The sequence below is a fragment of the Oryctolagus cuniculus genome, chromosome 2 (genome assembly GCF_964237555.1).
Source record: "Oryctolagus cuniculus chromosome 2, mOryCun1.1, whole genome shotgun sequence".
Taxonomy (NCBI): Eukaryota; Metazoa; Chordata; class Mammalia; order Lagomorpha; family Leporidae; genus Oryctolagus; species Oryctolagus cuniculus.
Window position 1 is genome coordinate 119,850,079 of NC_091433.1, and position 14,856 is coordinate 119,864,934.

Sequence of the window (14,856 nt, forward strand, 5' to 3'; positions counted from 1 at the left end):
TTCATATATATCAAGTTGTAATAATAATGTTCTTGTTGAAGAAACTATAATGACTTCTTTTTTTAATTCAAATCCTTATAACATCCTTCCCAAATTAGTAAAATCACATTACAAATTCATGTTAAAATGAGCATCAAGAACTACATGTCAAGTACAGCTTTTCATATGTAATACTATAACAATCATATAAACCTGACTATAAATCTTATATGGCAAGCCTATGACATTAGATTTAACATTAATGTTAAAATTGTTAGTAGGAAAGATTTTGCTCAGATTTTCTCATGTTTATTTTATGCCTGTATTTATTAATCTGCATCTGCATGCAATCAGCAAATCAGGATTTTGTCACTGATCTTCTTTATGAAATAGTCAGTTTCAATGTGGGCAGATTGGGAGCAGTGGTAATAGTGAGACAAGCACGCATCGCATAAACAAGGGTGGTCAGACATGGAAGACTTCAGGATCATACATATTTGGTTGCTGACCTGTTGTCAAAATGCATCACCCCTGTTGTCTATGGTGTATAACTGTACAACTCCTTATTAGATAATACACTCCTACTCAAAAGCTTCTGGGTGACCCTTGAAGATGCATATGTTTTATAATAGAGAATGTGCCTGTGATCACTCCCTTAACCTAGTTCTCTAACTACTCGATAATTTGCACCTTTACACACCAAAAATCCTAGGCTCTGTAGAATGGACTTGCATATTCCAAATTAAGTCTTCTAGAATTCAGTTGAATACATTATGTAAAATATTTCTTGAGAATGGTAAAACAGGTAATTCAAAACTGAACTACTTTAGTGAAGGGAAAAACACAATAAAGTGCAATAGCTTTTAGAATGGTTTCCACATTTCCAGAGATTACTGATACTCTTTAATTTTTTAGCTCAATTAATTTTCCCATGCTGTATGAATGTCCCTTCATTTGTGGGCATAGCCTCAGATAGTTCTAAGCTTCTATGATGACAGATGAAGAAAAGTGATTTTGTCATATAGCATATGTTGACCAGATATCAAGGAAGTTCAGTGACTGGCCTGGCTTATGCTAGTTGTGACAAGGTTGGCAATGCATTGCGTGAACCCAGGAGAACCCAATGGAGTCAGGAAGAGGAAGCAGTTCCTTAAAGAAAGAAAAGACCATCTATTTTCAGCTGGAATTTTTCTCTTCTTAACTTACTGTATAGTACAAGAGGTTGTCAACTTGGACTACTGAAGGAAAGATTCGGGACTCTAAACAAGAAAATATGGTGAGCCCTGGTAGCCATACTGGCTCAGTGTAGAAGTACAACTGTTCCTTAATCCCCACAATGCGAATAATTGCTCTCCAAATACTTCCTCTATCCAAGAGAAAAACTAATCAAGTGCTGCTTCACTGTGGTGGGAGGTTCAATCACACTCTCACCCTCCCTGCTCCCCTTTACACTCCTGCAGATTCAGAACTCCAAGGCCTTCCATTTGGTCTGAAAGGCCATAGGCCAGCACTGCAGTATGAAGAAACAACTCACAGATGAATAAAATTTATTAGATTTGTGCTGGCAGGTGAGGGTAGATGATGGAGATGCGGGCCACTGAATCTACTTTGTTCATGATTCCTGTCCCTGATAGGACAGAATTAAAGTCCTCACAACTTTTCTATATCTCCTTCTTCAGGAGGTCAGATACAGGGCAGTTTCATAAAAGAGAGGGTAGGAGGGTTGAGAGGCAAGGCCTAGAGAGCCTTGTAATTAGGTTGGTGTCAAAAAGGCGGTACCTATAGGAAATGCAAACTTTATGCTTCTGGAAACTCATTTAGCATTAAATGTCTCTCAAAATTGAACTATTAAATGTTTTAGAACATATTGCTAATTTGGAAAATATGACTTTCTTTCAAAGTATTTATTTATTTGGAAGGCAGAGTGACAGAGAGAGAGAGGAAGAGAGAACATTCCATTTTTTGGTTCATTCACCAAATCCTTGCAAAAGCCAGGGCTGGGTCAGGCCTAAACCAGGAGCTAGGAACTCCATCCAGGTCTCGCATGTGATTGGCAGAAACCCAAGTATTGGCCCTTAATCTGCTGCTACCCAGATAAATTAGCGGGAAGCTAGATCAGAAGTGGAGGTGGGATTCGACCCTCACATGCTCTATTAAAGCCAATCCATATTGTGAAAAATATTTCTTATTGCTTGCTCTTCAGACTTACTGCATTTCATTTTAAAATTAGATATTTGGCTTTGCCTTGTTGTCTACTAAATTCTCTTTACCAACCCAAGAAATAAGCATGAACAATATTTAAATACCAACCCTTCTTTGACATTTAAGCCACAATTGGGTGGCAGGATATTCAGTATGTAGCTTCCTGCTATGTCTAGCCATCCAGATCTCTTTCAGTCTTTGTGATCCAGTTCTTGTTCCTTATCCTCTAGTTTCATGTGATTTGGTACATTAGGCTGTTGCAACTATGTGACAATACAAAATTGTATTTCTAAGGTAACCATCCCACAAGATAGTTATGCATTGCCAAATTGGGATAAAAAATGAATGCAAACTATTCTTGATTATTGTTGGATGTTTTCTGAGAGACATCAATGACAAGAGAGAGTTGCCAATAATAATAAAAATTAATAAATACCATTAAAAGGCATGGTTTTGGTTTGGATACCATAAAATGTGTTTCATTTTCTTAATTAGTTTTCGAAGAATTTTCTGCTCTCTGTGTATGTAAGTGGACTTGATCTGGCCTTAGCAATAAATGTAGTGGGGGAATTTACTCACAAGTTTGAAACATCTGATTTTAGAGTGAATTACAAATTCTTGAATAAAACTTTTAAACTAAATACTAACATCTATCTTTTTTTTTTTAATTTTAACTTTTATTTAATGAATATAAATTTCCAAAGTACAGCTTATGGATTACAATGGCTTCCCCCCCATAACGTCCCTCCCACCTGCAACCCTCCCCTTTCCCACTCCCTCTCCCCTTCCATTTACATCAAGATTCATTTTCGATTCTCTTTATATACAGAAGATCAGTTTAGCATACATTAAGTAAAAATTTCAACAGTTTGCTCCCACACAGAAACATAAAGTGAAAAATACTGTTTGAGTACTAGTTATAGCATTAAATCTCAATGTACAGCACACTAAGGACAAAGATCCTACATGAGGAGTAAGTGCACAGTGACTCATGTTGTTGACTTAACAAATTGACACTCTTGTTTATGGCATCAGTAATCACCCTAGACTCTTGTCATGAGCTGCCAAGATTATGGAAGCCCCCTGAGTTCACCGACTCTGATCATATTTAGACAAGGCCAGGGTCAAAGTGGAAGTTCTCTCCTCCCTTCAGAGAAAGGTACCTCCTTCTTTGATGACCCGTTCTTTCCACTGGGATCTCACTCGTGGAGATATTTCATTTAGTTTTTTTTTTTTTTTTTTCCCACATTGGCTTGGCTTTCATGCCTGAAATACTCTCATGGGCTTTTCAGCTGGATCCGCATGCCTTAAGGGATGATTTTGAGGCCAGAGTGCTGTTTAGGACATCTGCCATTCTATGGGTCTGCTGTGTATCTCACTTCCCATGTTGGATCGTTCTCTCCCTTTTTGATTCTATCAGCTAGTATTTGCAGACACTAGTCTTGTTTCTGTGATCCCTTTGGCTCTTAGTCCTATCATTATGATCAACTGTGAACAGAAATTGATCACTGGGACTAGTGAGATGGCATTGGTACATGCCACCTTGATGGGATTGAATTGGAATTCCCTGGTATGTTTCTAACTCTACCGTTTGAGGTAAGTCAGCTTGAGCATGTCCCAAATTGCACATCTCTTCCCTCTCTTATTCCCACTCTTATATTTAACAGGGATCACTTTTCAGTTAAGTTTCAGCACTTAAGAATAACTGTGTATTGATTACAGTATTCAACCAAAAGTATTAAGTAGAACAAACAAAAAAAAATACTAAGAGGGATAACATATTAATTTGTTCATCAACAGTCAGGGCAAGGGCTGATCAAGTCACCGTTTCTCATAGTGTTCATTTCACTTTAACAGGTTTCCTTTTTGGTGCTCAGTTAGTTGTCACCTATCAAGGAGAACAAGTGGTATTTGTCCCTTTGGGATTGGCTTATTTCACTCAGCAAAATGTTTTCCAAATTCCTAACAGGGATCACTTTCAGTTAAAATATAAACACCTAAGAATAATTGTGTGTTAATTACAGAGTTCAACCAACGGTACTAGAACAAAAAAAAATACTAAAATGGATAAAGTATTACATTGTACATCAACTGTCAGGACAAGAGCTGATCAAGTCACTGTTTCTCATAGTGTCCATTTGGAAAACATCATGCTGAGTGAATTAAGCCAGTCCCAAAGGGACAAATATATGTTCTCCCTGATCGGCGACAACTAACTGAGCACCAAAGGGGAAACTTGTTGAAGTGAAATGGACATCTATCTTTTCTTAAAATGATTTATTTGTTTTTACTTTCCATGAAGGCCAGGATTTGCCTGCTGTGTGTATTATGTTCATAGTTATATGCATTGGTCTCGATAATATAATTTGGCATATGGAATGGGCTTCATAAACACTTGTTAAGTGCACAAATGACTTTACTCTCAAAATAAGATTAGAAAGTCATGCTGAGGCAGTTTTCAGAACTGATACTAGTGATAATGTAAAATAATATTTTTCTAAGAAACATCTCTGGCTTAATTTCTATGTGACTGACATAAGACTCTTTCTAGTATACTTACAGCCAAATTTCATGTGTGTAAATCTCACCTGGAAATACAGTAATTTGCTAAATTTTTCTGATTATAAGAGCTTCATTTTGTTTCAGATCGCTTCTTTTGTTCTACAACATGGAAGATAAAGTATATTATGCACTACCTAAATACTTTTTCAAAACGGGGAGGTAACACATTTTCCAATCAGCAAATTATGGACAGCTAACCTTGAGAGATGCAGTGAAAGCCTGCTGTAGCTTTTTGTTGAAAATGCTGATTTGGAAGAAAAAGATTTTATCTCACACACTTGGAGAATATAGTGAGAAAAAATTATGTGCCTACAAGCAAAGAATGAAGAGGCTAGTTGTAAAAGGACAAACTCAATTCGTTTCTAAGAAAATTGATCAAAAGTATTCTCTGGAGAATTTCAATAAAATTCAAATGTTATCAAGCAAAGTGCAGGCTGAAGAACATCTTTGAAACAGAAGCAAACTATTAATAACTCAATTCAATACATTATTGTATTGAGATTCTGCATTACTTTTTCTATCTGCTCTATGGGACCTATTATTTCCCCTCTTCCTATACATATGTGCACACACACACATATACACACAATTTCCTCTGAAAGTCTATAGAAAAATGGAACTAAGGTGTTTATTTTGATTCAAAAAATTTGAGATTCATGTGCATAAGGGATCTTCAAAAAGTTCATGAGAATGCATGAAAAATTATTCATATATTAAAATTATTTGCATTAAAATATATATATTTAAGTCCATTTTTCTAAAAACTTTCCAAGTACCCTTATGTGCATGTATATTCATGCCTATATATACATAAATATTTTATAATGTCAACCATGACATGCTGTAAGTGGTGCCTATGTATATAAACACTGTACCTATAGAAATATACTGCATATGCATATATACACATAATCGTATAGATGAGAGATCGATCTTCAAAGAGCTTGCAGAAAATGTACATTATCTTGTAATTCCACTTCACTCAGAAATGTTGAGTGTTATGTGTTACTTATCTCTCAGTGTCAGCCCACATGAGATTGGTTCCAGGACCCATCCAGATACCAAAATCCAGGAATGCTCTAGTTCCTTATGTAAAATAGTATAATATTTTCAGTTAATTTTTGCATATTTTCCTGTATACTTTAAAACATCTCTAGATTATTTATAGTACATAGTACAATGTAAATGGTACAACAATACATCAATAGTTGTTACATTATATTGTTTAGGAAATAATGACAAAAAAACAAATACACAAGTTCACTACAGATACAACATTTTTTATTTTTTAATTAATTAATTATAAAGTCAGTTACAGAGAGAGGAAAAACAGAGAGTCAGAGGTCTTCTATCCACTGATTCACTCCCCAGATAGCTGCAACAGCCAGTGTTGGGCCAGGGGCAAACCAGGAGCCAGGAGCTTCTTCAAGGTCTCTCATGTGGGTGGCAAAAGCACAAGCAGTTGGGCCATCATTTATTACTTTTCATAGGCCATTAACAGGGACCTGGATTAGCTGGGATACAAACAGGGGCCCATATGGGATGCCAGCATCACAGGTGGCAGCTTTGCCCACATACCACAAGGCAGGCCCACAGTGGGATTTTTTAAAAGCTATTTTGCTCTACAGTTAGTTGAATCAATACAATTTGGAAGATGACTGTATCTGAATAGATATTTCACTCAGAAGTGATGTACTAAGTGTATACTAAGAAATTCATTTCTGACACCACCTGTGTGGAGTTTTTTCCTATACCGATCAATTGTTCAATGTCAGCTGGGTACCTTATAATTCAGTTCAGTTCTGACAGTAACCTGAAGGAGCACAGACTCCATAGATAAAGTAGTCAGTCTACGGACTGCCCACTATTTCAAATGCTAGTTCCAAGTACAAAGTTCTCATTGTACTCACAATGTCTATCCAGCTTGCTTACAAAATGGAGTTTTCCCGTGATGTTCTTCTTTTGTTCAAAGTATTACTAAACTGGCTTCCAGAACTAAAGAAAACATTTACATTTATCTTTATTATAAAGGATATCACAAATGACATATCTGAGCACCCAGATGAAAATGTACATAGGGTAAGATGAGGTTGTGGCTTGAACATAAATAGAAAGTTGCTACATGTGATTCCTGCCATTGTGTCACCAGCTCACCCTTGCTTATTGCTTCTCTTTCCCTGGCAGGCCAATGTCAACCTAGTATGTTGATTGAGTCTTTTAATTTTTATGTAGGTCCTCATTAGTTGTGGGTCCAAGAATGAAGCTTCCCACTGATAGAGTTTACCTTGCATCAAAGAGATTATCAACTCAGGTTTCATATGATTACAGCTAATGCCACATAGATGTCTGAATTTCTTGTGTCCTAGAGCCTCTCGGATCTGATGCTACACTGGGTAAGGTGCCTTCTGGGACAACACATGTATTCATCTCATCAGCATTAAGAGTTGCTTTAAAGCCGGCGCTGCGGCTCACTAGGCTAATCCTCCGCCTATGGAGCCGGCACCCGGGTTCTAGTCCCGGTTGGGGTGCCAGATTCTGTCCCAGTTGCTCCTCTTCCAGTCCAGCTGTCTGTTGTGGCCCGGGAAGGCAGTGGAGGATGGCCCAAGTGCTTGGGCCCTGCACCCACATGGGAGACTGGGAGGAAGCACCTGGCTCCTGGCTTCGGATCGGCTATGCCGGCCATAGCGGCCATTTGGGGGTGAACCAACGGAAGGAAGACCTTTCTCTCTGTCTCTCTCTCACTGCCTAACTCTGCCTGTCAAAAAAAAAAAAAAAAAAAAAAAAAAGAGTTGCTTTAAGACAAGAAACCTTTTACTAAAAGAAGGATGAACGTCTTGGTGCTGGATGACAGTATGACTCATTGCCCTATATTTTAGCTATTTCTAAAGTGTCTTCCTTCTCCTTGGTAGAATATTGGAATTTGTGCCATTTGGGGAAATTTTAGTCGTACCTCATATAATTTATTCTGATTGGCATCTGACAAGCTAAGAATTTGTTTTGATTTGAAATTATGGTAAAAAAAAAATAAGGTAACACTCGAGTTTAGGGACTCCAGCTCACCTTGGCAAAATTTAGGTAGATTTTCAAGTGTATATATATGTGTGTGTATATACATATACATATATACATATAATTTTTTACTGGTAAAGTTTCTTTGGAGTGGAAGATGGGTAAAAATTTAGATAACATGCCTCTTCCTTGGCATGCTTCTCTAACAGTGATAGTGAAACAAGGTTGAAAGACAACTTATATGGAGTCAAGAAATACAAGCTTAGTGTGGACATTCGACACAATGGTTAAGATGTCATTTTGGATTATCCCATCCCGTATTAAAGTGACTGTTACAGTTTTGGCTCTACTTCTGATTCCAGTTTCCAGCTAACACTGGGAGGCAGTATGTGATGGCTCTGACACCTACATAGAGCACATTGATTGGTTTTGGGCTCCTAGTTTTGGCCTGTACCAGCTCCATTGTTGTGCAGTTTAAGGACTGAACCAGTGTACCAGTGTGGAGAATCCCACAGGAATCTCAAAAAGAGTCACGGATCACCGCTTACCTGGAAAGGAGATGAACTGGAAACTCCACAGTAAAAACATTGAGTTAAAAAGTTACCACCAGCCACAAAATAAAAGTAAAGTGGAGTTTTTAATAATAAATCAGGAGCTGAGGCAATACCTAATGGCTGTTAGGGAGACACTCCTAATCATACCAAGCAGACATCTCTGGTCAGTCAGATAACAGTGTGCTGTGGACAATACCCTCCTACCCACGCTGACTGGACTGTTCAAAGATAAGTAAGGCGGGAACAGTATTGACTGGACTGTTCAGCTGCAAGCAAGGAGGAAACAGCATTGATTGGACAACAAGTTGGAGGCTGGCAAGCTGGAGGACTGCCAGAAAATGAGGATAAAAAGGGAGCCCTTGTACCGCTCCCCATCTTCTCAGGGATCATGGCCCGGTGTGTGTGAACCTCTGCATCTCCACACATCTGGAGCTGAAGAGGCAGCCCACTACTCTGCATGGAGCAGGTAGTGGCACAAGCCAACCTGCAGAGCTGTCCCTGAGCTGTAATACCCCACTGTCTGTGTGAGTGTGTGTGTGTGTGTGTGTGGGCCCAGTGTGAGCAAACCTCTGGATCTCCTCGCACTTGGAGTCGAAGAGCCAGCCCGCTAGCTTTTGCTACGTGGCACAAGGTCACGACGGGATCAAGAGGCCAACAGAGCTAATGCGTTGCTGCCCTGCCACCGTGCCTGACCAGCCGAGATGCCACCTCACCGCCCTGCCTGGAGTCCTTATCAGCCTGCTGCCAGACCTGACCACAAAGCCAAGCCAGACCAGGCCTCTCAGCAGGGGACCTCTCCAACTTCTCGCCTGGCTGTCCGCCTGGTAACTTTGAGCCTACTGCCCAGAGTGACAGCCTTCCCAGGACTTCCTGCCTGTAAGTGACTGATCCGAGATCCGTCTCTGCCGAGACATGGAGCTCTAGACCTTGAACACTGACACACTTTCTCATGACCGTGATACGAGCCTTGAAAACACGGCTTTTACAAATTATGTTAGTCATGTGTAATATAATATAACTATGCTTTGACCTTATGCAAGGTATCTGCAAATAATGCTGGAGACCTTGATGTACATATACTATTATAATTGGATAGCCTCAAAATTACTTTAACACTGTGTACTGTGATCTGTGGATTAATGAATAAGTTCAAGTAGTATTACTGATATTGATATTAATGGTATTGATGCCAGTAGTCCTCTAGTCATTAAGGAAATAGTGTTACTCTGATAGTTAAGTATTATAGTAAGTTAAGTAGAAGATAAGTAGTTATGTTAAACTAAGTAGTTAAGCTAAGTAGTTAGTTAAGCTAAGTAGCTAAGTTAAGTAGCTGTTATGATTAAGTAGTGATGTTAAGTTTATTGATAAATGTATTAAATAGTATAGATTGATAAGTATATTGATACTGATAAGTGTATTGACCTCAATGAGCATGCTGACGAGTACTGTGATTAAAAAAACCCTGGTGTGTAAGCAATAAAATCTCTCACTGGAAAGAAAGTCTTGTGTCCTGGTGTTCCTTTCTTCCCTGTGACTGATAAGTAACACGTCTCACTTGCTGCTGTCGAGCAGCGTGACAGTAGATGTTCCCAACAACCAGTAGGTTGATGTGCTCTCATACTCAGTGCCTCTCTCTCTCTCTCTCTCCCTCTTTCTCTTTTGCCCTGCCTTTCTACCTTTCAAAAAATAAATACAACTGGTTGACAAAACTGAGGATAATAGAAGCTACTTTAGAGAGTTCTTACAAAAATTCTAAGAAATTATACATACCTAAGAACTTTGCAAACTCTTAAAATTTCATAGAAATGTTCATTTTTCTTTGTTATTCTGATTGAAAATGAAATAGATTTGCTAAGGGAAAACAAAAGTAAATAATGAGGGAAAGGTTATTCAGTTCATTATTTACACAGTTAAAATTAAAACTCTTCTGAGCCGGCGCCGTGGCTCAATAGGCTAATCCTCCACCTTGCGGCGCCGGCACACCGGGTTCTAGTCCCGGTCGGGGTGCCGGATTCTGTCCCGGTTGCCCCTCTTCCAGGCCAGCTCTCTGCTATGGCCAGGGAGTGCAGTGGAGGATGGCCCAGGTGCTTGGGCCCTGCACCCCATGGGAGACCAGGAAAAGCACCTGGATCCTGGCTCCTGCCATCGGATCAGCGCGGTGCGCCGGCTGCAGCGGCGGCCATTGGAGGGTGAACCAACGGCAAAGGAAGACCTTTCTCTCTCTGTCTCTCTCTCTCTGACTGTCCACTCTGCCTGTCAAAAAAATTAAAAAAAAAAAAAAATTAAAAAAAAAAAATTAAAACTCTTCTAACAGTTGCATCCAACCATGCATTTGGGAAAACTGATTTTCAATTACAATACGAAAATGTTTAGAATAGTGCTTTGACATTCTTATTTACCACATTGGTGAAGGAGGAAGTCCCATTTCAGGGCTATGGGAGTGGACCATCATAGAACATTGGACAATGAAAAGATAAGAATGGTTTATTACTCACATAGACTCACTTCCCAAGAAAAGATGACTCAGCAAGCAATGCACAGTCACATGCTTGTTGAACTCAGAGACAGGGTACACTTTCAGAGGCTGTATAAGACAGGTTTTTTTTACTACTTTGTAGCAGCAAGAGGATGTAGATCCTTGGCTTGCCATGGAAGAATGTGATAAGTGTGTTTGAATAATTCCATGTGCTGACCGGGACCTGAACTCACTATTCAAGGATAGTCAAGAATTATGCCTGGTCCTATAGACAAGGATGGCTGTTTGAGTAGATGACATTATCTGCCAGGGAAATTTAAAGTTAGACAAATTCAGGCCCTCCTGATTTTATCAGGTACCATGACAGCATGTAATATTGGGCTTCAATTTTATAGCTGACACCATGAAAATTATTAACTTACCTCATATAGACAGAAGACCTCCAATTGACACTGTGACCATGGAGGCAGTTTAATTACAGAGGAGCAAAACCTCAATTTGCAGGTTAGCAAGCTATAACTTTTAAGCAGCAGACAGAGAGAAAGAAGGGAATATAAACAAAATAATGGGGATTATGAAACAGGTAGGAAAACCATAAGGGGAAGTGGTGTATCAGAAAACAAGGAAGGATAACATTTAAAGGAATGGTGGCTATGAGCCATCAATTTTGTCACCAGGCACGGAGAAGCAGAGTCAGATGATTTTGAATTCATTTTTAAACTTAAGAGGTAAGTTTTGAAGGCGCATTTGAGTAATGTTAGATGAGCCAGCCATAAAATTATGTTTGTACTTGGTGGTGAATTAAGCAAATCAAATGCTGACTTAGTGATTCAAAATATCACCTTGAACACTTGAAGTTCTACATCTGGTGTGACATCATATTGCATTAAGTGCATTTTTTTAATTAAAGCAAACAGTCCAACTGACTGCAGTTGTACATATGCATATACATGTACATATACATGTTTGCTTGGTAAACTTGTGGAGTCGAGGCAACTAAAATCAGAAATCATAAAATAAATGACCTATATTCTTACTACATAGATGATGACAAGTAAGAAGGTATACAATACATAGATAAATATTAAGATATTTGAAAAAAGTAATTTTTACTGAAACCTCTAGATGATTGCAAACAAGTCTTAATATACTAGGGGAAACGGATTCTGTTGAGACCCTTCTTAAATGTAGAGGAATACACCGATGCTTTCTTAAAGATTACACAATATCAAAATACACATTTAGGGTATTTTGATAAAGATAATCGCTTTAAAAAAGTTTTGTTTAGAAAGTGTTTCTTTACAAAAGCCTGTTTGCGGTTTTGGAGTATGAACTCACCCCACCCTGCTGGCCAATTTTCCAACACAACCTAATGATCCTTAAATACATCCATAAAATCTATCAGTTTCTCACCACTACTTTGCCTCTTAATGCTCTAACCATTTATTACCTGGGCCACATTAACAAATTATCAAAGCTCAGTTCCTCTATCACTAGCTTTAACTGCTGCAATCTATCTTCTTTATTAAATCATAATAATCCCTATTTGTGATACCTGGTTTTATGGTTTCCTAAGCTTACTAAGTATTGCTGGAACACTCAAAAAAAAAAAAAAAAAAAAACAAAGAAAGCAAAACTATCTTACAACATTACTAATAACATTTGACTACATATACAGGGCTCATATGGATTTCATAATCCATAATTTTTATGTCAAATTATGTATTTATGTGCATATTTGTTAGAGAGAGTCTCCACAACTTCTAGCACACCTCCAGGTGGATCTATGTCTCCAAATGTAATGAATTTTCCTCCTCAGACATAAATGAGAAGAATAAAAAATACAAACATTGGTATTGATGGTAATCAGGCCCTGGTCTGGGTAGAGGGTGCTCTGGGAATGACCTCATTGGTGATTCATACTAAAATACTTTACTTTGATACCACACTCACCACACAGTGATGGTCACTTTTGGTTGTTTACATAACTTGGCTATTATGAAAGGTATTTAGTCAAATATACATTACAAATTTTCAGTAATTATACCAGCATTAAGGCAGACATTTAAACCAGTGGAATAGAATATAGAGAATCTTACAAAATTCCATGTAAATATCATCAAATAATCTTCAAAAAAGGTTACAAGAATACATTCTTGGGAATGGTTGTCTTTTCAACAAATAATAAAGGGAAAAATTGATATTCATATACAAAAACAAAAAAAAAATCCCAGTGAAACTGGATCTTTATCTTAACATCTAAAAAATAGATTCAAAGTGGAGTAAAGGAATGAAAATAAACCTGAAATCTCCTAGAAGAAAACACAGAGGAAAGATTTTTGACATTTGTTATGGCAGTGATTTTCTGGCTATGCTATCAAAAGTATAAGCAAAAAACACAAAAAATAAAGAAGTGGAATTGTATCAAACAAACTAAAATGTATCAGTACATCAATCAACAAAATGATAAAGCAAAGCATGGAATGGGAGAAAATGTTTGCAAATCATATCATATAAAGGTTAATATCCAAAATACATTCAGAAAACCTTATAGTTCAATAGTAATAAAAACAAGTTACCTAATCTAAAAATGGGCAAAGGTGTTGAATAGCCATTCCTCTAAAGACATACAAATGATCAGCAGATGCGAAATATTAAAAATCATTGGTGAAATGCAAATAAAAATAATAATGGAATATCAACTCACACCTGTTAAAGACAGCTATTATTAAAAAAAGGGAAATAAAAGCAAAGTGGAAGATAAGCTTTTGTGAATATGTGGAGAAATTAGAATCCTTTGACACTGTTGAGGGGAATGTAAGAGAGAGTGCACATGTGCTGAAACAGGGCTGGGGCTAAACACAGGAGCCAGGAACTCAATGAGGGTCTCCCACACAGATCACATGAACGACAGGAATCCAAGTACTTGAGTCATCACCACTGCTTCCCAATGTCTGCATTAGCCGGAAATGGGAGCCAGGAGGTAGAGCTGGGCACCAAATCCAGGTACTGAATATCGGGCACAGGCTTCCTAACTGATACCTCAAATGCCAGGCAAATACCTTCCCCTAATTCTTTATACAGGACTCTGCTTAAATTCTTCTTCATGTATGTGTTCTAATTATTAATTACAGTTAAGATTGAATCTGATAATTTCAATATCTAAATTCCAAGTGGTTCTTCATCTCCTGTATTTGTTCATTGTATATTCTTCCTGTTTCCTGTTTTTTTTTTAAAATGCATTCGAAATGATTGTACTATATTATGCACAATACTTTGGTATGCAAATAGGGGAGTTTTTATTTGTTTTCTTCTATAGGTCAAAAGGCAACACATGAAGTCAAAGCAGAGACCGGGCAGACTTCAGATCCATATGTGGTCTTTGTAAGGCTCATTCACTTCTGATTTAAGCACATTTGCAGGGTAGAGGTCTCCAGGGATCCCATCAGAGAGTCCCCTGTATTTTTATGTTCTTTTCTCCTCTAGTGGTTCCAGGAATCCAGTTTTTACTTTTCCTGGATGCTGGGATTACATATAAGCTAGCTGTGCTTTTTAAGGTGTTTTTTTACATGGCTTATTCTCTTGTCCTGTCCAGTTTAACCAGATAATAATAAAATTTATCATTACCAAGTGTTGGGTTCATTTATTTTCCTTCAAATTCTGCTATTTTCACAGTTCAGATGTCCCTCTTATTTGACCTCCAGTATTATAAGTTTCTTTTGCTAGATTTCTTCCTCTTTCTATCCACCAATTTTCTTCTCAGTCTCTGTTTTGCCAAACCAAGAATTATCATGTATCTTGGGAAAAGCAGCGAGTTCAGAACTGGGCCTGCCTCAGGAGTTACCTTTGATTTCAGCCTTGACGTCAGGAGCAGCTTTAGGACAGCTTCAAACATATGTATGTCCTTAATTAGACATATTATCTGATTATTCTTTTTTAGTTGTTAACCTACTACTTGCACCTTTGTCACAGCCACATACAGAGGTCATTTAAGAATTCTTTGAAACATTCTTAAACATGATTGCCACATCATTTCCATTGTGTTTCTTCCTAAAAGAAGTCTGACATATTGCA